This window comes from Rattus norvegicus, chromosome 4, assembly GCF_036323735.1.
Source record: "Rattus norvegicus strain BN/NHsdMcwi chromosome 4, GRCr8, whole genome shotgun sequence".
In the NCBI taxonomy this organism is placed as follows: Eukaryota; Metazoa; Chordata; class Mammalia; order Rodentia; family Muridae; genus Rattus; species Rattus norvegicus.
This window is the reverse complement of record NC_086022.1, coordinates 134,592,214-134,617,574: the sequence shown is the minus strand read 5'-3', so window position 1 is coordinate 134,617,574 and position 25,361 is coordinate 134,592,214. Positions and strand designations below refer to the sequence as shown.

General features: G+C 48.1%; 1 long non-coding RNA gene across 3 annotated transcripts; it reads left to right on the top strand.

Moving 5' to 3' along the window:
* The first annotated feature begins 11,139 nt into the window (after nt 1-11,139).
* On the top strand, nt 11,140-24,843 carry LOC120102352 (uncharacterized). 3 transcript variants are annotated; one of them, XR_005503775.2, is made up of 5 exons: nt 11,140-11,309; nt 15,602-15,673; nt 16,145-16,243; nt 17,688-20,585; nt 20,926-24,843. It is a non-coding gene; the product is annotated as an uncharacterized LOC120102352 (long non-coding RNA). The 3 variants fall into 3 exon arrangements; XR_010066228.1 differs by having other exon boundaries at nt 15,602-16,243; XR_010066229.1 differs by lacking the exons at nt 17,688-20,585; nt 20,926-24,843 and having other exon boundaries at nt 15,602-16,604.
* Nucleotides 24,844-25,361: the final 518 nt, after the last annotated feature.

Sequence of the window (25,361 nt, the reverse complement as noted above, 5' to 3'; positions counted from 1 at the left end):
AAAGAAAAGGCTTTGTGCAGATTTTCAAAGAACAGTGGCTGAAAGGATCCCTGCTCTGCCACTTGCAGCCTGGAAGTCTCTGCCTCCTGCAGGCACACAGGCCTGTTGGAAATAGAAGAAAAGGCCTGGTGGAAATCTCTCGAATTCCTCACAGGAGAGGGCACGGGGTTAATTTGGGAAATAGTTCTCTAATAGAAGCCAGATTTGGGGAAAGTTAGGCAACGGATTTGGAAGGCATGTCTCTGGCGGGGGTGAGGGGGACGCACTGGGATGGTGCCATGGTGCAGGACCCCTGCGTGTGAAGGCTGTAGGGGTCATTTGGGTGAATAGGATGATCTTAATAGTTGCAATTTATTCTCCCTCTGGGGCTCTGCATTGAGAAGGCTGTCTAGGCAGCTGTTGAGTTCACTCTAGCCTGCTGGATTCTGAGACAGGCTCGGGTGGGGTTTTTTGCTTTTGATAGTCTCATCAGGAAAAGCATTCCGAGAGAACACAGATTCATCTGTGTTTATCTGCCTGGCCTTCCCTGTTCTGTGGTGTTTCCAGAATACCACACACACACACACACACACACACACACACACACACACACACACACAGACTTCTACAGTGTTGTTCTTCCAATGAAGAGGTATGTATAGTGCTTCTCAAATTATGTGGCTAATGGGCCAGCTTTTAAGTTTCCTAATCCATTGCAGACCAACACTTTCATAAAATGTCATAAAAATGAATAGAAAAAAATAAGGCAACAGCATAGAAAAATAGGAGCTCAACATTTTTATTATCAGATTCAGCAGACATGAAAGTGCCCAGCTAAATGAGTCTGGAATTTCTCTACACTCAACTTTCTGGACTCTGCTCTATGAAGGGATGTATGTAGACAGATTTCTGTATGCCTAACACATCCATCCATCCATCCATCCATCCATCCATCCATCCATCCGTATTCTACACATCAAGCTGCTGTTCCAACCAGGAAACCCTGACACTAAGTTGGTCCCAGGTATGGGTGCTGTGGTAAGATTGATCCTGTGGTTTCCATTCACTTGAGGATCTAGCTAAGACTAACCAGACTACATTGATGGCTGAAGTAGAATCTGGAGGACAGAGAAGATTGTTGTTGGTATCTGTCTAAGCTCCACCCCCACAGCTATCTGGCTACAGCCAGGTATGCTCCACCCATAGTTGCCTGGCAACAGCCAGGTATGTCTGACTATAAAAGGGGCTGCTTGCCTCCCCTCTCTCTCTCTCTCTCTCTCTCTCTCTCTCTCTCTCTCTCTCTCTCTCTCTCGCTCTCTCTCTCTCTCTCTCGCTCTCTCGCTCTCTCGCTCTCTCGCTCTCTCGCTCTCGCTCTCGCTCTTTTCTCTGCTCTCTTACCCTCTTCTCTTTTATTCCTTCTCTCCCCATTCCCTATCCCCCTTCCCTCCCGTGCTCATGGCTGGCCTTTACTTCTCCCCTCTTCTACTCTTCTCTCATTAAACCTTTCCACGTGGAACCACGTTGGCTTGGTGTGATCTGTCTGGGTGCGAGCTGAGATTTATACCCTAAGAGTAGGGAAAAGTTGCTAAGAAGACATGAGAGGCTGGATGCAGCAGGGCTAACCAGGTGGAAGGCAGTCAGTCCCAGCAGATGTCTCTGCAGGAAGCCAGAGGATGCTCCCTTTGCCTGGGGGCAGTGTTAGAGGTAGGCAGACCTAGAGACTGGAGCTTCCGGGACTATGAGGCTGTGCCCTAGGCATAGTTTAATTCCAGGGAGCCTGTTGCAACTGCCGCCTCAGGCAGAGACACTCCCCCAGCAGGTGTTCGTTCAAAGAAGCTCCGGAGACTGTTGTTGGAGGGTCTGGGAGTAAAGCCAATAGGGTCTGCTACTGTCAGACAGCCTGAAAGAAACAGGGCCTTGGCCGGGTCCATGGAGGGTAAGAAGGCCTGAGAAATCCCAGGGGCCCAGCTGGACCAAATGCAGAGTCTACAAGCTTGAAAGTGGATCCTTGCAAAGGGCAGTTGCAGTGTTGGATACGAGCTGTCCGATCAGTCTCACTGAGCGGGGGTGGGAATGGGGAACCAACTTCAGGTCAAAGCTGCCTACCAGCCTAATGCTGTGCACCAGTCACCAAACTTACCTCAGCTTCCTAATAGAAAAGCAAGGAATTCCCCATCAGACAGGAAAGCAATAAAGACCAGAGGGGAAGAGAAGGCTTCCTCTACACCCTGCAGACAAAGGAAGGCTAAACAAAGGGCCAGCAATCCTCCAAACTCTAATCGTGCTTGCCTTTAAACAATAGCAGTCACCACACCTAAACCCAGTTGTGCTCTGAATGTGAAACACACATATACACATACACTCACACATACACACACACACACATATACACATACATACACACATATACACACACCACATACACATACATACACATACACACTACACACACATACACATACATACACATACCACACATACATACACACACACACACACACACACACACACACACACACACACACACACACACACCAGGGGCTCATGTGTTTTCATGTTTGGATACTTGGCTCCCAGCTAGTGGCACTTAGGGAGGTTGCAGAACATTTTGGAATGTCTAGCTAGAGGAAGTACATTGGTCAGGGGTGGGATTCAGAGACTACAGCCCCATTTCTGGCCCCACCCGACCTCCTTGCTTCTTCCGCCCAGGTGTGGGAACAGGTGTCCTCCTCAGACAGGAACTGGTCTACTGCCCGGCCTGCTGTGCCTCGATGGCCTAATCCTTTTCAAACCTGCATCCTTCTGTTAGGTTGCTTCTGTCAGGTGTTCTGTCACAAGAAAAGGTAACTACACACCTGTGTCTCTCTGTAAGGACAACCACGGATCGATCGCCTTTGCCTTGGATACCTAACGGACCAGATGACCAGTAAGTAATATGTTTAAGGTTGAAGTCACACAAAATACCACCGGTAGTAATGAAGCATAACTCTTCGAGAAACAATTCCTCTCACTGTCAGGGGTGACCTGACCCAGATTTTGTGATTGTCCTTATTTTATTGTGACAAAGGGTCAATATCTGGCAATATCTAGGAACGTTAGAAGGAGCTGGCCAGACATGAAGGTTACATGAACTCCACAGGTAGACCCAAGGTTCACCTTTTACCCTAAGCAACATCAGGGCTCAAATAGGTACCATAAACCCCCTGAAGAGCCTGGGGCCTGAGAAGAGAGTGAGTGTGCCCTTCTGCTGCAGTTACCCTAGGAATGCACGGTCCACTGGCTGAGACTTTCTCCAGCCCAGATTACAGCAGGTCTCCACAGAGGTCGGCCCCAGATTACAGCAGGTCCCCACAGAGGTCGGGTGATGTGTTTATAAAAAGATAATGAGTCAGGGATATGTTCTGTGGAGGTGCCGTGAGGTATGGGGGAAGGAGTGCCTCAGTGAGCCCATGCCAAGGCATCCCTTCCCCCATAGATTAGAGTTTATTCAGGACATGGGGAGGGGAGTCAGGGTAGTAGAGGCAGAGAAACAGAGAGAGAGAGGGAGAGGGAGAAGGAGAGGACAAGGGAAGAGAAAGAGGCCGCCATGAGCACGTGGGGAGAGGGGGGAAGGGAATGGGGAGAGAGCGGGAGTAGGAAGGCAAGAGCAAGAGGGGGAGGGGGAGAGAGAGAGAGAGAGAGAGAGAGCACATGAGGCAAGCATCCCCTTTTATAGTGAGTCAGGCACACCTGGCTGTTGCCAGGTAACTGTGGGGCAGAGCTTAGACAGAATGCTAACAGTGGGGACAGGAGAGCTTCTGTGGTTGAATGTTGGGCAAGAAGTCTTTGCAGCTGCTTGAAGCACCTCACCCATCCAGGCGGTAGAGGGCTGGGTTAGAGTACTTACCCTTACATCATCCATAGTTGCCTGAGGGTCTACATTCTTATTCCTCTTTTTTTCCATTCACTTCCCCAGTTTCATCTGTGCATATCTCCTGTGTCCAGACCTCTGGTCAACACACGCTAAGTGCTGAGTAGGAGTATGAAGACCAGATGAATGGATGTGCTGTCCCCACCACCACACACACTGTTGTTATTTCTTGTTTATTGGGTTTTGTTTGTTTATCTAACTTCCCCTTGTTCTAGAGGGACAAGGATTGCTCCCCCACAGTGTGGTTTTCCAGCACCCAGACAGGGTTTGTCCCTGTGCTAGGTGGCATACCATGAGCGACCTCATGGAAGGACACTGGGGTAAATTCCAGGCCTTCCCATGGGGAGCCCAACCCAGTCTCCAGTTTCTTTCAGAGAAGGAGAGGTCTTTTCTGACTACTACAACCCAGGATGTACCGGGCTTCTGAGCACAAGTTACAGCCACAGACGTCACATGACTCCATCCTTGGGGTGTCCATGGCTAAGGAGCCCTCTCACCCTCAGAAATGGTGACAATGTGGTAGTGCTTGCTTTAGTCATGGTGTTTCTTTCCTGTCTTCTCTCCTGATGTTTTCTAGATCACCACTCCCAAAAGAAACAAATTGTGGGCCTGGAGACAGGGCTCCGTAGTAAGGTCCCTGTCTGGTGTGAACGAGGAGGGCCTGCGTTCAACCTCTTGCACCATGGAAACTAGTCATGGTGCCGCACACCTGTGAGCCCAGTACTCAGGAAGTGGAAGCAAGACAACGCTGTTGAAGGCTGTCTTCAAGTACATAGGGACTTTGAGGCCACCATGGGGGACATAAGACCTGGTGGAAGAAAGAGAAGAGAGGAGAGAAAAGAAAGGGAAAGGCAATGAAGAGGTTGGCCTTAAACCTTTTCTTCTAGAGCTGCTTCTTAGTTCCCATACTAAGATGGCCAGTGTCTTGTCTTCCGGGGATGGCAACCTCATGGAGAGGGATGGTTCGCTCCCCCGGCACTCCATTTAGGACATTTTCAAGCTGAAGGGAAGAGGAAAGCAGGAGCATGCTGACAGCAGGCCTCACTGCTGGGTGTCGTCTCTCACAGCCCCTTTTTATCCTGCCCTCCCTTTGGAGATGGTTACCATGAGACAGAGAAATATACTTTACGCATAGTTTATAGGTGATGTTTAGAACATGACATCCCCGCAACCGTGGGCCCAGTTCAGTGGTGTGAGTGTCGATCTCATGAAGCTGGCTCTCCCTAGGCGTTTGTGTATCTCCTAGATTCGTCGATAGTCTTTTCAAGCCTAAAGGCTTACATGGAAAGTAGAAAATGTTGGCAGAGTCTCGTAGCTGTCATAGCATAGTAGAGAGAGTTAAAAACACAAGACTTAACACAGTGTCTAACTCGCCAGCAAAGGTAGCCAACTGCGGCCTCGGGGTGATACCATTGACGGTCCTCGGAGAGGCATTTGCAGCAAGCACAGCTGTAGTCGCACCTCGGGACCCCGAGTTAGGCGTAAAGCATGCCTTCCTGCTACAAGCCAGCTCGCTGCTGCACTCTTCTCTACTGTAGTCAACACTGTGATAGCTGAGGTCGCTTGTCAGCCTGACAGGCTCTAGGGCCACCCAGCAGACAAACCCCTGTGCATGGCAGTGAGGAAGCCTCTAGGTGGAGTTCATAGAAAGATATGCCCTAAATGTGGGTAGCAGCGTCCCATGGGCTGGGGTCATCGCTAAATGAAAAGGAGAGAGTGGGCAGAGCACTGGTGTCCATCTCTGTTTCCTGACTGCGGCTGTGACCTGCTGCCTCTCGCTCCCGCTGTCCTGACATCCCGTCAGGAGAGAGTGTGCCTTGACTGTGAGCTGAGATGTCCAGGCTGACTTTTATTTGGCACTTTTGTCACAGTAATGAGAAACTAATTCCAACCTCTTCCACCACGCCGTTTCGGTTCTCCATCCCTCAAGGCAAACCACATCCTATTTTGTCCCACAGTGTCCGCTCCACTCAGCTCGGAATGGCCGTGGCCATGGCAGAAGCAATGGCATGGGGGGGGGGGGGTTGTGTTTCCATTTCCCCATTTCTTCTCCACACCATTGCAATTCCCAGCAAAGGACACTGGGGACTGAGGCAAGGTTTTGTAATAATGCACCCTAGTTGTATAAGAGAGAGACCAGTCAGTCTGGCTTATCTGGTACCCGCTGGGGACTGAATGGAATTCTGGACACATTTTCAGTAGACATCAGACCCTGGGATTGTCATAAGAATGACACACAGACCATGGCACGATAGGGAGTGGATGAACCAGGAAGTCCAGAGCCACCGAGTTCCCAATGCCTGCATGTTTGTACCGTTCTCTGGTCTCTGTGAGAGCCAGGTAATATATGAAAATTCTTTTGCAGCATTCTTGGACATAACTAAGAGATGACTGCGCCAACCTCAGGTGGGAGCCTAAATAGATGCCTTGCTATGGCTGGGATTTGTGGGCTCTCATGAGGGCGTGCGTGGGTGGGAGTTTGCTTTAGCATCCTCAGCAGGGAGGAGCTCGAAGCCGAAATTTCAGCCACTGTGTGGAAAAAGCAAACGTGGCCACACGCAGACTAGGAGCTTCTTCCTGTCAACAGGAAACCTTTCCCTTTTGGTATGTCTGACCCATAAACAGCAGTGTTTGCTGAACGTGGGATGCCCTGGCTTTTCTCTTCCTGGGATGGAGTAAAAATAGCCCCACCATTTATATTCACGGAAGCCAGGGACTCTGTAGACCTGGAGTCCCTTCCCAGATGAACTCAGGAGGAGGGACAGGAGGATAGCCTTGATGTTCAGAGGGTGCTAAGGTAACCACTCCTGTGAGCTTTCTTGAGAATGTGCCAGCATGCAGTCTCTCAGGTCTGACCCCAGCAGTCTGCATTGCCACAAGATCCTCTGTGATTTGGGTGCACATTGTCTTAAGACCTGTTGGTTTGGAGCAGAGGGTTAGCAGTTGAAAAGGCAGGTTATGTAACAGGGGATCCACCACGGGGCCTCCCTGAGCCTCAGTATGGACATCTGTAAAATGACCATGAAAGGACAATCTGTGAGGGTTAGGGGACTGTCCTCAGAGCTAAGTGAAGGATCTATGTGCAGCTTTTAACACAAAATCCCCAGGAAACATGTTTAAAGGATGACCATTAAGCCAGGTGTGGCAGCACATGCAAAATGGAATCTGGTTTGCTGTCTCCACTGTCCCTAGGGGACCCTCCCCTTTCACTCCAGTTCTCTCTGGGAAAGCTGTCTACAAGGGAACAGGCATGTGGCGTTAGCTGTTGTATTTCTTGGGCTAAGTGATGAACGCAGGGAGATGCCTGTGTTTTAGCTCTTAATTTCATACAAGCACATCCTTTTTCTCTTTCTGTCTCTGTCCATCAAATTCTGCACACTCAAAATTAGAGAGAGAGAGAGAGAGAGAGAGAGAGAGAGAGAGAGAGAGAGAGAGAAGAGAAAAAGAAAGGAGGCAACTGGGTTAGATAAACATTCGGGAGGCTGAGGCAGGAGGATTATGAGTTTGGAACCAGCCTGGACAACACTGTGAGACCTACAGCTTGCTGTGTAAGCGTGGAGAACTAAGTTTAGATTCACAGCACCATAAAAAGCTGAGGTGTACACTTGTAACCCCAGTGCCACAGAGGCAGGAGCAGGATGCGCAAACTCCAGGCAAACACATGAGTTGAGTTTGAACCTCCGGAAGGAGAGAACCAATTCCTCCAAGTTGTTCTCTGACCTCCACACATGGGCCACGGCATGCATATACCTTCTCTTTCTGTCTCTTCCCACACTCTTCTTTCTGAAACACACACACACACACACACACACACACACACACACACACACACACACACACACACACCTAGATACAGTGTAGATTATGTAAGGGAAAGGAAGAACACGATCAAAATATATTATATGAAGAAGAATTACTGACGTCTATAAATAGCTGAGCACAGTGGCGCGTGCCTTTAATCGCAGCACTCGGGAGGTAGAGGCAGGTGACCACTGTGAACTCAAGGCCAGCCTGGTATAATGAACAAGTTCTAGAATAGCCGGGGCTGCATAGAGAGACCTTGTCTCAATAAAACAAAAAATAAAAATAAAATGTAGATCATGTACTTAATCCTTAAAAGAAAAAAAAATGCAGCCCAGCAGTGGTCCTGTGCGCCAAATGCCATGCTCGCTAAGCTTATAGTGTTGCTGTATCCTGGTGATTAATGCTCAGAGTCCATCCCTATGTGGTTATAAGGGCATCTGGGGGAGGGGCCTCTGGCATCCATACGGCAGAGACCAGAGATGCAGCTAAACATTCCACAATACACAGGGCAGCCCCCTCCAATGAAGAATTTCTCACCAAAATGTCAAATTGCCAGGTTGGAAACCCTAATTATATATAAATATATATGCCTATATAATTTAAAATTTTAGCTATGCAATTTTCTTTTCCTCTCTCACACGTAATCATGGCTCTTGTTGAATGTGATTTCTTTGAGACTTCTGAAGTATGCCTTCTAGACTTTTCTGTTTCCCTTTTGTCTGTGTGTTCACAGAGAGAAAGTCTAGGAGGAATATTTCAGAATATTAACATGGAATTTTAATCTCTCTCTTGTGGGAATGTTTTCAACAAGAAGCCTGGTGTGAGAAAGAAAAGGTAAAAGTTTCACTGAGGCTGCACCCCTGTCATCCCAGAACCTGAGAGTCTGAGGCAGAAGCTGGTCTGAGTTTAAGGTCGGCATGGTGTGCTTGGTAAGTTCTAGGATAGTCTGGACTATATAGCAAGACCCAATGTTTGTTTTTGTTTTTAAGAAAGAAATGACGGGGAGGGGGATGTTTGCCTGGAAACCGGGAAAGGGAATAACACTCAAAATGTATATAAGAAATACTCAAGTTAATAAAAAAAAAAAAAAAAAGAAAGAAAGAAAGAAAGAAAGAAATGATGGAAAGTGTGAGAGAGAAAGAGAGAAGAAAGGGCAGAAATGTTCAATGAAAGACTGGCAGCCTTCGGCAGGAAGGAAGAAGACTAGATAAGGTTTTACAAAGTCCAGCTGACCCTTGTCAACCCCCTGGGGGAATGATTTCCCTTATACCAAAGTTTAGGGAAAACGGAGGCCTGAAATTTCTGTGGGAATGGTCCTGAGGCTTCAAGTACCTTGGAAGAACACACACACACACACACACACACACACACACACACACACACACACCCCTGGAACCACTTCAGTCTGGTTTCTATGCCCCCGCAGTGGTAATGAGCCTGCAGGATATGCACATGTCCATGTTGCTGACACTTGCAGACCAGCAGACTGGTGGCTACTTCAGCACGGCTCACTGGTCCCTCACAACTGTTTGACGATTCTTTGTGGTTTTCACCTTTTTCCAGGCTAATGACACCACAGCCTGAGCCACAGCTATATAACAACCCAGGTCATGGTTCCTCATGGGGAACAGAGACAGTAGTGGTTCCGTTAGAACAGGGAGGCAGCAGCAGCTGCTTGACAGCTCTTGTCTGAAGCCTCCTCTCCGGCCACGGCAGGTAGAATACACCATCCCACAAACAGGGGTCAGGAGGAGCCCAGACAATGACTGGGAACTCAGAGAGACTAAACAGAAGGCCACTTCCTGGGCCACACCTAATTTTGTTCCCCAATAGATGCAAAGATGGGCTTTGGCACTAGCCTATTAACAATGTGACCCGACATAATAACCAGACCGAAGGTTCCAGGGGCTTGATTGCTGGCCAAGGGTCCCTCCCACACACCAAACCCCACCTGATTTCCCATGGTGTCCCACCCAGTCATGGAGGAGATGAGTCTGTGTCCCACCTTCCCCAAGGCATGCTTTTCTGGGTAGAACTTTCCAGAGGTGTCATGTGCCAGGGCTAGCAGCTTCCAGGCTGGGGCCTTGGATCATGGATAGTAGGTAGGTTTCTCCCTGTATGTTATGAGCTCTGAGTAGATACAGAGAGCTGTGTGGTGTGCAGTATTCAGAGGTCCCTGGGACTCTGTCCAGGAGAGAGGAAGGATGTTATGGTGCCTGACTGGCTATATCCACCATGCATCTAGCATGAACTCTGAGGCATGTGCTTGTCATGTGCCAGTTCCTGTCTTGGCCTTTGGAAAGTTTATCCATTTGATTTTCCCCATTTGAATTGGAGTTTTCAACACTGCCATTGTAATAGGTAACTACTGCCAAAGTTGCATTTGCCAGGCCTGTGAGGGTGCATCAGGCCTGTGAGGGTGTGCCCACGCATGCACATCCATCAGATCAGAGGCTGACACTTGGCATCAGGTGTCTTCTATCTGTTTTTAGGGGTTTGGTTTTCTGGTTTTATTTTGTTTTGTTTTTGTTTTTTGAGACAGGGTTTTACGATGTAGCTCTGGCTGTCCTAGAACTCACTCTGTAGATCAGGCTGGCCTCGAACTCACAGAGATCCACTTGGCTCTGCCTTCCGAGGGCTAGGATTAAAGGCATGTGCCACTGTGCCTGGCAACTCTACCTTGATTTGAGACAGGTCTGAAACTCATCATTTGCTAGACTGATGGGCCAATGAGCCCCCAGGAACAGTCTTCAATACCCTCCCCGCCCGTGCTGGGATTACAGATGCATGCTACAATGCCAGCTTTTCATGGATGCCAGGATCTGAACTCAGGGTCTCCTTCTCGAGTGGCCAGAGCCTTATCATCAGTCCATCACCATGGTCTGGCTTCAGAAATCTCCTCCCCTTTCTGCGATTTCTCGTCTTCCCAGCATCCTCAGGCTCTGACGTGAATCCGTGGTTTGTTTTCTGTTTTGTTTTTTCCTTAGTAATCTGCATTTGACTATCTTTAAAAACTTTCCAAAATGTACATTTTGGGAGGTACCACATGCTGGAGTGGGCATGGGAATCTTCTTCCAAGTATTACTGATAGGTCAGCAGCTCTCAACCTGTGGGTCACGACCTCTTTGTCATACCTCTGCCTCCAAAGAAAATCACAGTATGATTCGTAACAGTAGGAAAATTACACTTATGAAGTAGCAGGAAAAATAAGTTTTATAGTTGGGGGTCACCACAGCATGAGGAAGGTTGAGAGCCGCTGCCCTCGGTGAGTCATTTCCACACTGACTGTCACACCTGAGACTATTCTTAAAATTACTGTTCTGGATGAAGCTGTGGTGGTTTCCAGATTCATGCAATATCCTGTGATACTTCCCCCTTCAAAGTGGGGACTCGACTCCACTTTCTAAATGTGGGCGGGACTTAGACACTCAGAGTAAATGCGCTATGAAAGGCTTGACAGTGTGTAGAATCCGGGACGAGCGCAACCATGGCCTGCCTCAATCCTACTTTCTTAGGTCACCTGAGGAGAGCAGCTGCATGTTGGAGGACCCTCGAGCAGCCCTGTGGAGAAGGCCGTGTTGGGAATACAGTGAGGTCTCCTGTCAGCAGCTCTGAAGTGAGTAGGAGCAGCTAGGAAGTCTAGGCACAGCCTTGGGGGTGATGGTATCCCAGTTGACTTTTGGCTGTGGCTGTCCAAGAGTCCTTGAGATACTAGCCCTCAGGTAAGTAGATCCAGCCCCAAGGGGGATGGGGTGGTCTCTGTGTGCAGTAGATAACCAGTTCATAAAGAAGAGGTTAACTGGTATTGTTTTCTCCCAGGCCACCCCATTTAACCTAGTAAGCCACCCCAGGACAGCACCAGCTTGGCCCTCTGCACAGACGGCTTTCTTTCCTGCAGCCAGAGCTCTGGGCCAAGTGGTAGGAAACGTGTGGGCAGACGGGCGCCAAGCCATCCCTGACCCTGCCAGGCTGCCCTTTTTCCTTGAGGGCCAGGGCTGTTTGCCCTGGCAGCTTTGTTAACGGTCCCCCCTGAGTGGATCTGCCCTTCACCCCTCCTGCAGCACAGGCTCCAAGCCCTCCTCGACGTTCAGAAAGTCCTGAACGTTCTGCTTGGCTTCTCCCTAGCTTAACTTGCTATATGAGGTACCTTTCTTATCTCTGAGACAAAACGCCTGACACAAACAACTTTAGGAGTTAGGCACGGAGTCAGAGGCGTCAGTCTGTAGTTGTTGGACCCCATGTGCTTGGACAGAACATGGGGTGGGGGCGGGGGGTATGCAGTGGTAGCTGTTCACCTCACAGCAGCCAAGAAACAGGCAGGAAGGGGCTGGGGACTGGGTGCCATTTTCAATGCAGGCCTTGGGAACCTATTTTATTCAGTTAGGCTCTACCTTCCGAAGTTTCTACCAATGCCCCCAAACAACACTGGGAACTACACATTCCTATATGAGCCTTTTGAGGGGTATTCTATATTCCTACTATACCCCACCCCTCCTTCCCACCCCTACCAGCCTCTAACTTCATCAGTCTCTCAGCAAATCCTCACCCAACTTCAGTGCCTCCCTGCCTCTTCACACCCTTCTCTGAAGAGGACGCTCAACATGCCCTGTCCCAGCTCCTTCCTGGAAGAAAGGGCTGCTGCCTCTCTGTCCCACCAGTGCTGTGCACACCCTGGGAACGATGTGGCACCTTCACTGGGTGGTGTTTGGCTGGGACAGAGGGGTTGGAGCACCCTCTGTTTCTTCTTGTTGTCAAGTTCAGTGGCTCTCAAATGTCACCATACCTAAGAATCCCTGCACACAGCAAAATATGCAGTCTGAGTTTCGACAGAGTTCTGAATTTTATGGACACATGAGGAGCTTGGGGGAGTTTTGGCTTCTGTGATTGGCTCCATTTGAATGTAATCCTTATGAAGATCCTACTACAGACAGCCATGTGGAAGAGAAGACAGCCAATTCTGAGAAGAGTCTTTGAGAAATCTTAGTACTGTGTTTCCCTCTCTCTCTCTCTCTCCTCTCTCTCTGTGTGTGTGTGTGTGTGTGTGTGTGTGTGTGTGTGTGTGTGCGCGCGCGCACGCGCACGTGCACATGTATGCATATATGAGCACTTGTGGGCTTACCTGGCTGACACCAGGTATCTTCCTCTGCTGTTCTCCGTTTTATTTTTTAACATGGGGTCTCTCGCTAACCTTCATCTCACCTTCAGCTAGACTTGCTGGCCAGTGAGCCCTGAGAACTTTCCCGTCTCCAGCTCAGCAGCTTTGGGGGTACAAGTGTGAGCCACCATGTGCAGTTTTTACATGGGTACTGTGGGTCTGAGCTCAGGTCATCATGCCTATGCAGCAGGCATCCTTGACCACATAGCCATCTGGCTGGAGAGCTGGCTCAGCAGTTAAGAGCACTGGCTGCTCTCCAGAGGACCAGGATCCAGGTCCCAGCACCCACATGGTGGCCCCATGAGTCCAATGCTCTCTTCTGACCTTCTCAAGCACCAAGCCACGTAAGCACCAGCGTACATGTGCATGGTATACAAATATACACATGCACCCATATACATTTTTAAAAGTATATATAGACAAAACACCCAGATACATTTAAAAAAATTCTGTGGCAATTTGAAATGCCTACAGGAATTCCAGGTTCAAAAATCCCTAATTACTTTAAACCCATTTTACAGATAAGAATGGCAAGGTCCAGAGAAGGTAAGCAAGCTAACTAAGATTTCAGTTAGCCTTTCAGTGGAGGACCTGAGGCTAGAAGGTGGGTCTCTTTACTGTGGCATAGGGGCTCTTCCTTCAGTGCTATTGGTCCCGCCTCTGCTTGATGATGGTCAGTAACGGAGCCCTGATTCACAACTGTAGCCTTCAGGGCTTCATCTAGGTTTGGACAGTAAGCAAGATCCTCTGTCTCGGGAATTTTATTACTCAGTGTTCAAGTGGCAGAAATACCAGCTCCCAGGTCCCTTGAGAGAAGAGACCCATATGGAGATACGAGGTAGGGGTTCTAGTTGGAGCATGCCTAGAGGTGGGGCCTAGCTGAGGAAGTGGGTCACGGGGTGAGTCTTAAGGTTGCTTAGCCTGGCCCCACTTCCTGTGTTCTCTGTTTCCTGTCTGCTTGGCAATCCCACTATCCTACTACATGCTTCTCTCCACCATGATAGGTTGTATCCTTTTGAACTATGAACCAAAACAAGCCCATTCTCCCTGAACTTGTTTCTTGTCAGGGTAATGGTTTACAGTGAAGAGAAAAGAAGTGTCTTCTAGGGTAGTTGTACTTTTTTAAAAGCTAAAAGCAAAAATTTTAAAGGCAAATTGTCCAAAACCACAAAGGGGCTTTTTTTAACAGACCATCCTAAGCTGTGTGGGGCCAAATCCAGAGCAACCACGACAGTTACATACAGGCTGAAATGACCTCAGAGATCATTTTGTGGATTTTGAGGGGCTGTATTACTGTTCATTAGAATTTTCAAAAGACAGAGTATTGTGTAATTCACATCTTTTTACTAGAGATTTCTTCCCAGTCACTTTGCAGGTATAGTCAAGCCCTCTGAATCTTACCTAAACCTTGTGCCTAGTTCTCTTTCCTGTTGCCATACTAAACACCATGACGAAAACCAACTTGAGGTGTAAAGGGTTTATTTCAGCCTATATGTCCAGGTAGTGGTCAGTCACTGAGAGAAGTCAGAGCAGAAATTCAAGCAGGAACCATGGAGGAGAACTGATTACTGGTTCATGCTTAGCTTACTTTCTTACAGAGCTCAGACCCACCTGCCTAGGGATGGTGCCGCCCATAGTGGACTGGGACCTCCTACATTAATTGCCAATAAAGACAATGTTTCCACAGACATGTTTACATACCAATCTACTCATGGTAATGTTCAGTTGAGGTTTTCTCTTCCTAGTTGACTCTAGGTTTTATCAAGTTGACAATAAAGATTAGTCAGGACAGACTTAGGAGCTTGGGAAATGTGATGGTTTGCATATGCTCTGCTGGGAGTGGCACTATTAGTAGGTGTGGCCTTGTTGGAAGAAGTGTGTCACCTTGGGTGTGGGCTTTAAGACCCTTGTCTTAGCTGTATGGAAGTCAGTATTTTGCTAGCAGCCTTCAGATGAAGATGTAGAACTCTCAGTTCATCCTGCACCATGCCTGCCTGGATGCTGCCATGTTCCTGCCTTGATAATAATGGACTGAGTCTCTGAACCTGTAAGCCAGCCCCAATGAAATGTTGTCCTTAGGAGTTGCCATGGTCATGGTGTCTGTTCACAGCAGTAAAACCCTAACTGAGACAGGAAGCTAGCACTTAATGATGCTGATTCTGTGTTTAATAAATTACAGAGAGCTGTTGTAGGAAGGATCCTCCAAAGCTATCAGATCCAACTCCTCTTTTCATTTTACAGAGATTCCCCTGGGTTGAAATCCAGGCTCCAGTGGACGGCAGTGCCCTAGGAGGTCAATGCTGATCTGTAATGAGGCTGTGCCACCATCTGTCTGAGCCTCAGTGTCTGACAAACTGAAATAGAAATGATGTCTGAGGGGTTTATTCTATAAGGGACTGTGCTGATTAAAGCTATGCTCTCTTGTGATTAATATTACAGCAATTTAATGACTTTAGATGACAGAGATTTTTCTCAGCTACTTCTGGAATTTTTAAGTGCGGTCAGGTTATTGGCGTAGCTGAGTCTTCCTGCAAGAACCATGGGAGAATCCATTCCCCTACTTTTTCAGTTTCTAGAGGCTGCCTTCATCCCCTGACTCGTGGCACCTTCCTCATCATCGAAGCCATCACTCCAACTTATTTCCAGCCGTGTCTCCTTCCTTTCTTTGGATCTGCCCTCTTGCTTGCCTGTCATGTGAACCATGCGATGACAATGACGAATGCTTAGCCTGCATATATATTTGTATATTATAGGCACGCCTTGGAGGCCAGGAAAAGGATTCAGATTACTTGGAACCAGAGTTACAGACACCTGAGAGCCACCATGTGAGTGCTGGGAATCAAACTCTGGTCCTCTGGAAGAGAAGCCTGTGTTCTTAACTGCTGAGCCATCTCTCTGGTCCCCTAAGGTCTCTGTTTTAATGGCTTAAGTTCAGTAATGTCCTCAAAATCTCCCTTGCTATCTGATGGTAGCTTATTAAAGGCTTCCAGAATTTGGGTGGAGACATCTTTGAGAACAGGATGCAGAGGAAAGCACACAATATTGTGCTCGCAGAGTAACGGTATTCTCCGTATAATAAAGTATATAGCCGAATGCTGGGTACATAGGATGCACTCTAGAAGTGTTACCACTGCCATTTTGGTCCCACTGGCCAGTGCCTGGCACTGTGCTGGACATTAAAGGTGTCACAGTGATGGAAACACAGCTGCCTGCCTTGTATGGCTTGGCTGATCTTTTCAACGTGACATTCAGAATCTCAAAGTTACACCCATGCTGTGCTCAACTCCACTCCACAGATGCTTGGCCAGGCTTCAGTTGGCTTTCCTCAGGTAGCAAACCACCTCATAGTTCACTGACAGCAGCTCACAGCTGTTTCCTATTTGGATCTTGGTTTGGTAAGTGATCGATTTGGGTTCTTGGGTCTTGATTGGGCTTAACTGGAATGTGTGGCCTCCCTACGGTTAGCTGGGATGCTGGTTTATAACACTCTGGAGTGAATGGGGCTTCGCTCCAGATGGGTTCCCATCACCCAATAGGCTGGCCCAGATGTGGGCTCTGACTCTGATGTTGCCACACCTTCCTTTGATGGACAGAAGTCATGAGGTCAGTAGTGATTCACTGGTTAGAAAATTCTTTCTCGGGGCTGGGGATTTAGCTCAGTGGTAGAGCGCTTGCCTAGGAAGCGCAAGGCCCTGGGTTCGGTCCCCAGCTCCGAAAAAAAGAACCAAAAAAAAAAAAAAAAAAAAAAAAAGAAAATTCTTTCTCTCTCCCTCTCCTTCTCCTTCTCTCTCCCCTCCCCCTCTCCCTCTCACACACTCTCTCTGTCTGCCCCCCTCCTTTGTTTTTTTGTTTTGTTTTGTTTTGTTTGTTTGTTTGGTTTTTTTTTTTTTTTTTTTTTTTTTTTTGAGAAAGGGTTTCTCTGTGTAGCCTTGGCTGGCTGTCATGGAACTCACTCTGTGGACCAGGCTGGCCTTGAACTCACAAAGAATCGTCTCCCTCTGTTTCATTAGTGCTGGGATTAAAGGCCTGCTCCACTACTACCTGATAACATTTGTCTCTGGATAGAAGTCCAGTCATAGCCAGTGTGTGTGGTAGAGACGAGAGAGGAGGCTGGGGGCCTCATTCCAGAGGCACAGTTGCCAGTAGATAAGTCCCCACCCCCTGGAAACTTACCCAAGCTGAGTAGTGATGGTTTGTAAAGAATTTTCTAGAATCTGGGGTTGGGGATTTAGCTCAGTGGTAGAGCACTTGCCTAGGAAGCGCAAGGCCCTGGGTTCGGTCCCCAGCTCCGGAAAAAAAAAAAAAAAAGAATTTTCTAGAATCTGTTATCTCCTTTGATGAGGTAAGATCAAACTCAGATGTCAGGTCTGACACCAAGCACTCTTACTAGTTGAACCATTTGTCCAGCCCTCCTGTTTTGAGACAAGGTTTCATGTAGCCCAAGCTGGCTTTGAACTCCTGATCCTCTTATGTTCACCTCCCAAGTATAAGCCATCATGCCAGGCGTTTGGATGTCTTAGTTCAGGTGATTGTTTCTATTTATCTGAAATTTCTCTGTTTCCTATTAGAAACCCAATTTGCTTTAGCAATCAGATAATAATAATAATAATAATAATAATAATAATAATAAACCCTACAATGGATTTTAATTGCTTCAACATTTAAAAACAAATCTTATGTTTCTTGACATATTGTTAATGGTATTTGATGGAATTGAGGCCTTTTGTTTTTTTTCCCTCTGTAATTGTCCTGGGGCACTAATTTGCACACTAAGGTCCTGAACTTCTCATTTTGAGTTTATAAAATGTATTAATTGGTGTAAATTCCTTCCATTTGCAGCCCATTTCTCCCTTCTATGGATCCAAAGCTTGAAGCTTTCTCAAGTGACATCCCCAGGGCAGGGACGCTGGCTGGCTTCTTTCTGCAGAGCTGTGATTTAATGTCTTGCTATGGGCTCCTGTCAGAGGTCAAAATACAGAGCCTTCAAAGAGTGCTTCTGCACCCCTGTAAAACAGCAGCGAAGGATGGCATCTGTTTCCTCCTGTGTGGTCCTTTCTGAGTGAATTTGGTTTCCATGGTGCCCGGGCGCATTTCCTGTCGGGAGGCTGACTGTGGGTGACTTTATTCCTTCTTGCCTCTGCTGCGGGGAAGCTTCACCCCATAAATGCGACTTCCTTTAGCCAGTTTTACTCACTTTCCTTGATGCTGTGATGAGATGCCTGATAAGGAGCAAATTAAGGGCGGGAAAAGACCAGCGTGGCTCACAGTTTGACTATACAGTCCATCATGGGGGAATATCACGGGATAGAAGAGGTTGCTGGTCACATTGCATCCAAAGACAGGAAACAGAGAGATGGATGCTGGACCTTTCTCCTTTTTATTCACCCAGCCTCTGGATGGTACCACCAACATTCAAAATAGGCCTTCCCTCCTCAGTTAGGTCTTATTGTGCGAACAATCAAAATTAACTACCACATCAATCATGTATCATGTTGAATAATGTCCCCTCTACTATCTTGCTGAGATCAGACACATGGACAACATCCTAGAATGTTCTACCTCCTCGCACTTGCCAAATAGATTTACCCTTGAAATATGAGGCGTTGGCATGCTGAGTATTTTGCACTAGGCCCTTGAGGATGCAGATACAGATAGAGGCGCACCCTGGATTCCTCAGTCTCTCCAAAAAAGTATGTTCCAGAAGGAATTCAGGTTCCACAAATCTCCCGAGGAACTTCACAGCCCAGGGGGCTTCTCTTGACCATGCTTGTGGTGATTTGAATGAAAATGGCCTTAATAAATGCATGTTTGAATACTCGGTCCCAAGTTGGTAGAACTGTTTGGGAAGAATTAGGGGCTGCACCCTTGTTGGAGGAGGTATGGAGGGCTTTGTTGGAGGAAGTGTGGTTCTGTTGGAGGAGGTGTGATCTTATTGGAGGAGGTATGGTCTTGTTGGAAGAGGTGTGGCCTTTTTGGAGGAGATGTGGTCCTATTGGAGGAGGTGTGGTCCTGTTGGAGGAGGTGTGGTCTTGGAGGAGGTATGGTCTTATTGGAGGAGGTGTGGTCTTATTGGAGGAGGTATGGTCTTGTTGGAGGAGGTGTGGTCCTGTTGGAGGAGGTGTGGTCTTATTGGAGGAGGTGTGGTCTTGTTGGAGGAGGTGTGGTCCTATTGGAGGAGGTGTGGTCTTATTGGAGGAGGTGTGGTCTTGTTGGAGGAGGTGTGGTCCTGTTGGAGGAGGTGTGGTCTTGGAGGAGGTGTGGTCTTGTTGGGGGAGGTGTGGTCCTGTTGGAGGAGGTGTGGTCTTGGAGGAGGTGTGGTTTTGTTGGAGGAGGTGTGGTCTTGTTGGAGGAGGTATGGCCTTTTTGGAGGAGATTTGGTCTTATTGGAAGATGTGTCAGGCTTTAACGTTTCAAAAGACTAGTGGGAATCCACTGTGCCTCTCTCTGTCATCTACTTCCTGTTAGAGTTGTGAGTTCTCCGCTGTTCCTGCCACCATGCCTTCACTCTGCCATCATGGACTCCAACCCTCTGAAACCATAAACCCAATTAAATACTTTCTAAATTGCCTTGGTCATGGCGTTTTGTCACAGCATATAAAAGTAACTAAAACAACAGGAGAGAAGACTGGAGTCATACCTTTAATTAGTGACTTCCTGGCCAAATAAGAGACCCTGTCTAAAATCCCAAGGTGAATGACTCCTGAGGAATAATGCCCATGGTTGACTTCTGGCCCCTACACACACATGAAGGCACACACAGGACACACAACAATGAGGAGGACCTTATTAATGAGATCATATTTGCAGTAAGACTTTGAGGAGATGGAAGTCAGCTATTCAGGTATCAGAATAAGGAGAACTGAGAGAGGACAGAACTGGAGTTACCCAGCTGGGACGACACGCCAGAAGCAGTAGGAGAAGCAGCAAGAAGAAAGGGCTTGTTCATTGTTAGCCGAGGGTGGGGGTGGGGGTGTCTTTTTTTTTTCAGTGCTGAGAATTGAACCAAAGTCTTACACATGCCAAGCTACACCCCCAGCACTTCTCTTTGTTTTGTCACTTGTTTGTTTGTTTGTTTGTTTGTTTTTGAGGCAAGTTCTTACTACATAGGACAGGACAGGCTGCAACTGGAGCCTCTCATGCACTTATCTTGAAAATGCTGGGGTTACATGCATGCATGCCCACGCCTATTTGAGGCAGAGTTTTGAGTGTAGAGACAAACAGTGCAGTCTGACCAGCAAGCACATGCTTGTTACCGAATGAGAATGGCAAACAGAGGACACTCCAAACAGGTGACTTTCCAAGTGCTCAGCAGTGTGTCTGTCTGCAGACAGGCAAGCCCCCCCCCCCCCCCCGGAAATACAAGATGCAGGCTCACTGCAGTCCCAAGAAGGCACAGCAGGGGCCTTTAGGTAGCAGAAAGGGGCTCCCACATGCATTTTAATGTGCACAGCGCCTGGCATTGAGTTGAGTTTGCGGAAAGGAAAACTCCTGGGACAACAGGAGAAAGGGAGACAGCTGTCTCCCTCTTGAGGCTTCATAGTGATCATTGGTACACTGTGTGGTAATGGCGTCACCTGAGGTCAGCTGCCAGGAAAGACTGCACTAGTGCCAAGGCCCATTCTCCCCACAGAATAGTCAGCTCCACTCTGAGGCTCAAATTAAGCTCTGAATCCCATGTTTAGGTGCTCGAGCTGAAAGTAACAGGGAGATGCTGCAGTGCTCCATCTCAAGAAGCAGGTACAGCGGTGGGGGGATGGGGGATGGGATGGGGACTGGGGAGGATGGAAAGAGGCCTCAGTCAGAGCCTTATTGTGTAAACACAGAGACTGGAGTTTTATCCCCAGTATTCAAATAAAAAAAGAAGCCAAGCATACATGTGGTGGTTTGAATATGACTGGCCCAGGGAGTGGCACTATTAGAAGGTGTGGTCTTGTTGGAGTAGGCGAGTGGGCATGGCTTTAAAACTCCCATTCTGGGGTTGGGGATTTAGCTCAGTGGTAGAGCACTTGCCTAAGAAGCGCAAGGCCCTGGGTTCGGTCCCCAGCTCTGGAAAAAAAAAAAAAAACTCCCATTCTAGCTACCTGGGAGTCGGTCTTCTAGCAGCCTCCAAATGAAGAGGTTGAACTCTCAGCTCCTCCTGCACCATGCCTGCCTGGATGCAGCCATGCTCCCACCTTCATGATAATGGACTGAACCTCTGACCCTGTAAGCCAGCCCCAATTAAATGTCGTCCTTAAATGAGAGTTGCCTTGGTCGTGGTGGCTGTTCGCAGCTGTAAAACCCTAGGACAGGGGCCCTAGTTAGAATCCTAGTGTTTGGGAGGCAGAGACAAAAAGGTGTCTGAAGTCTTAGGCTACTTTGGTAAACTTCAGGCCATTGAGAGGCCCTGCCTCAAAAACGATGTGGATGATACCTGAGGAACAACACCCAGACTTTCCCTATGATCTCCACATGCATGAACACATGGCTGCTCATTTACCCTCACATATGTGTGCAACTGCACACACACATATATGTACACATGCATGCACATGCACACAAGAGTTGGGGGTGGTGACCTGCAGTTGGTAGACCCTGCCACCAGACTTATGGCGTGAGTTCAATTCCTTGAACCTACATAAAGGAAGGAGAGAGCCAAGTTCTGCCAAGGTGCCCTCTGACCTCACTTACGTGCTATGGCATGGGTGTGTCCACATAGTATACACAAAATAAACGAGAAAAGTAAAACACAAATAGTTTTTTAAAAAAGGAAAAACGGGGAGAGGGGCTGGTATGGACCTGGCCTCACTGAGGGTTTGGTGTGGCTGCAGTTGGAGATAACATGCTGAGCAGGACCAATGTCTCCATGACCCATGCATTAGAGGAAGCAGTCTACCCCAGGTTCTGCAGAATCACAGGCAGTCTGTCGAGTTCATCTCTTGAAGAATGATGAAGACCCACGTTCTGGAAGAGAAAGGGGTGGGGACAGGGCAAAGCAAGTGAGGCGATGGGCATGGTCGGCACCCAAAAGACAGGTGGAGCTTGGAACCTGAGTGGCCTGAATATGGAGAAGGATGTTAGGGAACATTGTCTCCTTGACAGGATAGGAGATGAGGCTCTGGGTCTGTCAGGAAGTCTGTAGATTAGAAACCTTATTTTGAGGTAGCTCCATGCCATGGGCAGGGTTTGCTCTGAGTAAGGAGAAAGCTAGCTGAGCGCCAGCATGCCCCCCCTCTCTGGTTCCTGCCTGCAGATGCAATGCAGGCAGCAGCCTCGTGCTCTTTCTGGTCCACCTATCCTAGTTAGGATGGGCAGGACCCATGAACCATGAGGCAGAATAAACCCTTCCTTCCTTCAGCTGATTTTGTTCTGCTGTTTATCACAGCAACAAGAAAGGCAACTTAACGAAAAGGACTGTGGTGACCTCATGTGTGCCCTTGGCTGCTGGAGAGGGCCATGGCTGCTAAGTGGCAGCATTTCCTCCTGTTGTTCATGGTTCAGCATGGCACTTCCTGTTGTTCCTCCCATCCAAGCTAGACCACATTATGGAGTGAAATAGGTCAGGGACGATGCCCACTCAGGCTTTGCAAGTATAGAGGAGTGGTGGTCCTGGATGGATTAGATATGAGAGCAGTTTCTGAAGCCTGGTGGGACTCAGCCCTGCCCAGGGTCACACAGGGTCACACAGATGACCATTCCTGGTCATTCCCAACTGAGCTCCCCAGTCACTCAGTCTGTGAACCAGGAATAGGCCTACCTTGTCAGCCCTAGTCTTGGGCGACTGACGTGTACAGACACCTTTCAAAGTTGGGCAAGCTCTGTGGAATTAGAATTGGAATCAATGTTCCTGTCTTGAGTGGGAGTGACCATAACTGTTTGAATAATAAATTATAAATGGGGCTAATTAGTAAAATAACCTCCACAGAGGGAAAAAAAAAAGCAGAGATAAGAATCTGAAAGGCATTTAATACAGAAGAGTTCTAGTCTCTGGATCCTGGCTGAGCAGGGACCAGCTCCTCTGGCAAAGGGAGATAAGAATCTCAGAGTGGCCCACAAGCTAAATGGAAATCAATAACTTTGTCTCTAAAAATAAAGAAGTTACTGGGATACATAAACAGAAGCCTAGTGTTTCTAGAGCATGAGGTCATCCATCAGCCTGGGCCGGAAAGCTCTGAGCCTCGGGTCCCAATGGAGAGGGAAGACATGTCCTTGGAATTAAGCCTGTCACGGGGTTGAGGCGAGAAGGGGGAATGGTGGATGACAACCCTCAACCCATTTTGCAGATGGGGATACTGAGGCCATTGTTAACTCAATAATGACTTAACAACCATGAGTCTTTGAGAGGCAGAGTGCGGAGACCATGCACAGGACATTGCATTGGTTGTACCAAGGTCTATTCACAGTCATGATGACGAGAATTTCTGGTTAGGGGCTGTGCGGGTGGCTTAGTCAGCAAGGGTCTGAAGCACAAGCACAAGAACCTGGTGGGACTAAGAGGGTCTGTAGTCTCAGTGCTGTGGGTGCAGAGACCAGGCATCCCTGGGGCTTGTGGGCCAGCTGGTTATAGAAAATCAATGAGCGGAAGGTTCAGTAGGAAGAGGTCCTGTGTCAAAAATTAAGGTGAAGAGTGGCTGAGAAAGACACTGATATCAACCTTGGGCTCCACATTCACACATGCGTGTGAATGAACATGTACAGACACACACCATAGCACACACCAGTAAGTTAAAAAAAATCAGAAAATGCCCATTAAGACATTTTACAGTGCCTGTAAGCACACAGCAGTCTCTCTCACTGTCTGATACTTCATCTCCATAAATACACATTTCTGTGGGTAAATTTTTGTGAGTCTAAACTTCAACGTCAGTACAGAGTGTGGCAGGAGAATCACTGAAAGTCTGAGGCCAACCTGGTCTACAAAATGAGACCCTGCCTCAGAACAAAACCGAGCCAAGCAGAAGATGGGGACTTCTCTTCCTATTCCACAGGGCGTTTGGTATCTAAGGCTTTCGGGCCATTTTAGTCTTTAATACTTTTACTCTATCTTGGGTACATGTGGTGCTGCTATAACAAAAAAACCCAAAGCTGGTAATTTATAAACGATGAGATGTATTTCTTCCAAGATAGAAACCCAGCAAGTTTAGTGTCTGGTGAAGGCAGTTTTGTATCTAAGATGGTGACCAAAGGCTGCATCCTCCAGGAGGGAGGACTTGGTATATTACATGGCAAAATCAGAATTAAACAAGGGTCAAGGCCGCTTTGTAGGGGTGAGGGCAGAGCCAAGGGTCTCCATTCTCAGTAGTGTCACATGTAGGCTGAAATTTCAAGCCAAAAATGTGGAGAGAACAAAGACAAATAAAACATCATCATCATCACCACCACCACCACCACCACCACCACCACCACCACCATCATCATCATCATCATCATCATCATCATCATCATCATTATTCGAATCTTCTCTCCTGTGAGCAGACACAGCCCTATGACTTTGAACCTAGCCCTCCATCCCCACATTCCCAGTCTGTAAACTCTAAGGCCTGACAGGGTTGGGGTTCAGGGTCAGGAGTAATGTGACCTTATGCCTGTGTCTTATCAGGAGACTTGTGATGCGTGTTGTATGAATCCCCCGTACTCACTGTAGCACTGAAAACCAAACGGCTCACGGCTGTGCACATAGCCAGAGAGCAGCTCAGCTGTCCACTCCCAGCTTTGGGTTTACTCTGGGGAGGGGAATTGAGAACAAGGAGGCTGGGCTGTGCGGGGGAAGGGCGTCTGGGAATCTGTACGCTTTGGATTCAGTTTTGCAGGGAATGCAAAATTGGTTCTAAAACTTAAAAAAAATCTATTTTTAAAAAGTTAAACAAGAGCTTTTAATGATTCAGGAATGGGAAAGGTGGCGGGGAATGAGAGATGGGATAGGGATGGTGGCAGATGGCCGTCGAAGCTGGGCTCTGACTAAATGGAGCCTTGCTACTATTATCTCTTGAAATAAATACATGTGGAAGTCCCTGCAATAAAGAAGCGGGGGGGGGGGGAGGGAGGGAGAGAGAGAGAGAGAGAGAGAGAGAGAGAGAGAGAGAGAAACACCACTAGGCCTGCCTTGAAGAAGACAGATTAGTTAGCTCTTGCCTCTAGCACAGTATTCATCCACACACAGCCCCAGCATGCTACGTTCATTTATGTACCTCCAAGAACCTCAGTTTTCTGCAAGTGGGCTCACCTAAGGGTGGAGGCTGGCTCCAGGCAGGCCTGGTGAGCCTTGGAACACAGCTGGCTGCCCTGCCTGCCAGTCACACTGCCACAGCTGCCATCTGCTACGCTGGGGGTTGACGGCGTGACCCACTCAAGCTTTTGGTAAGAACATGCTCAATAAACGTGTCTGGCTTCCTCGACTGTCTTTGATCTTTGAATGGATCCCATGGGAGGGAATAGCTTTCCCTACACTCTCCACATGGTTGTGAGGCTGAGGCTTATACTGCCCTAGGGCACTGATGGCTTGGGTCTGCAGAGCACCAGGTCCACATTCCAAAC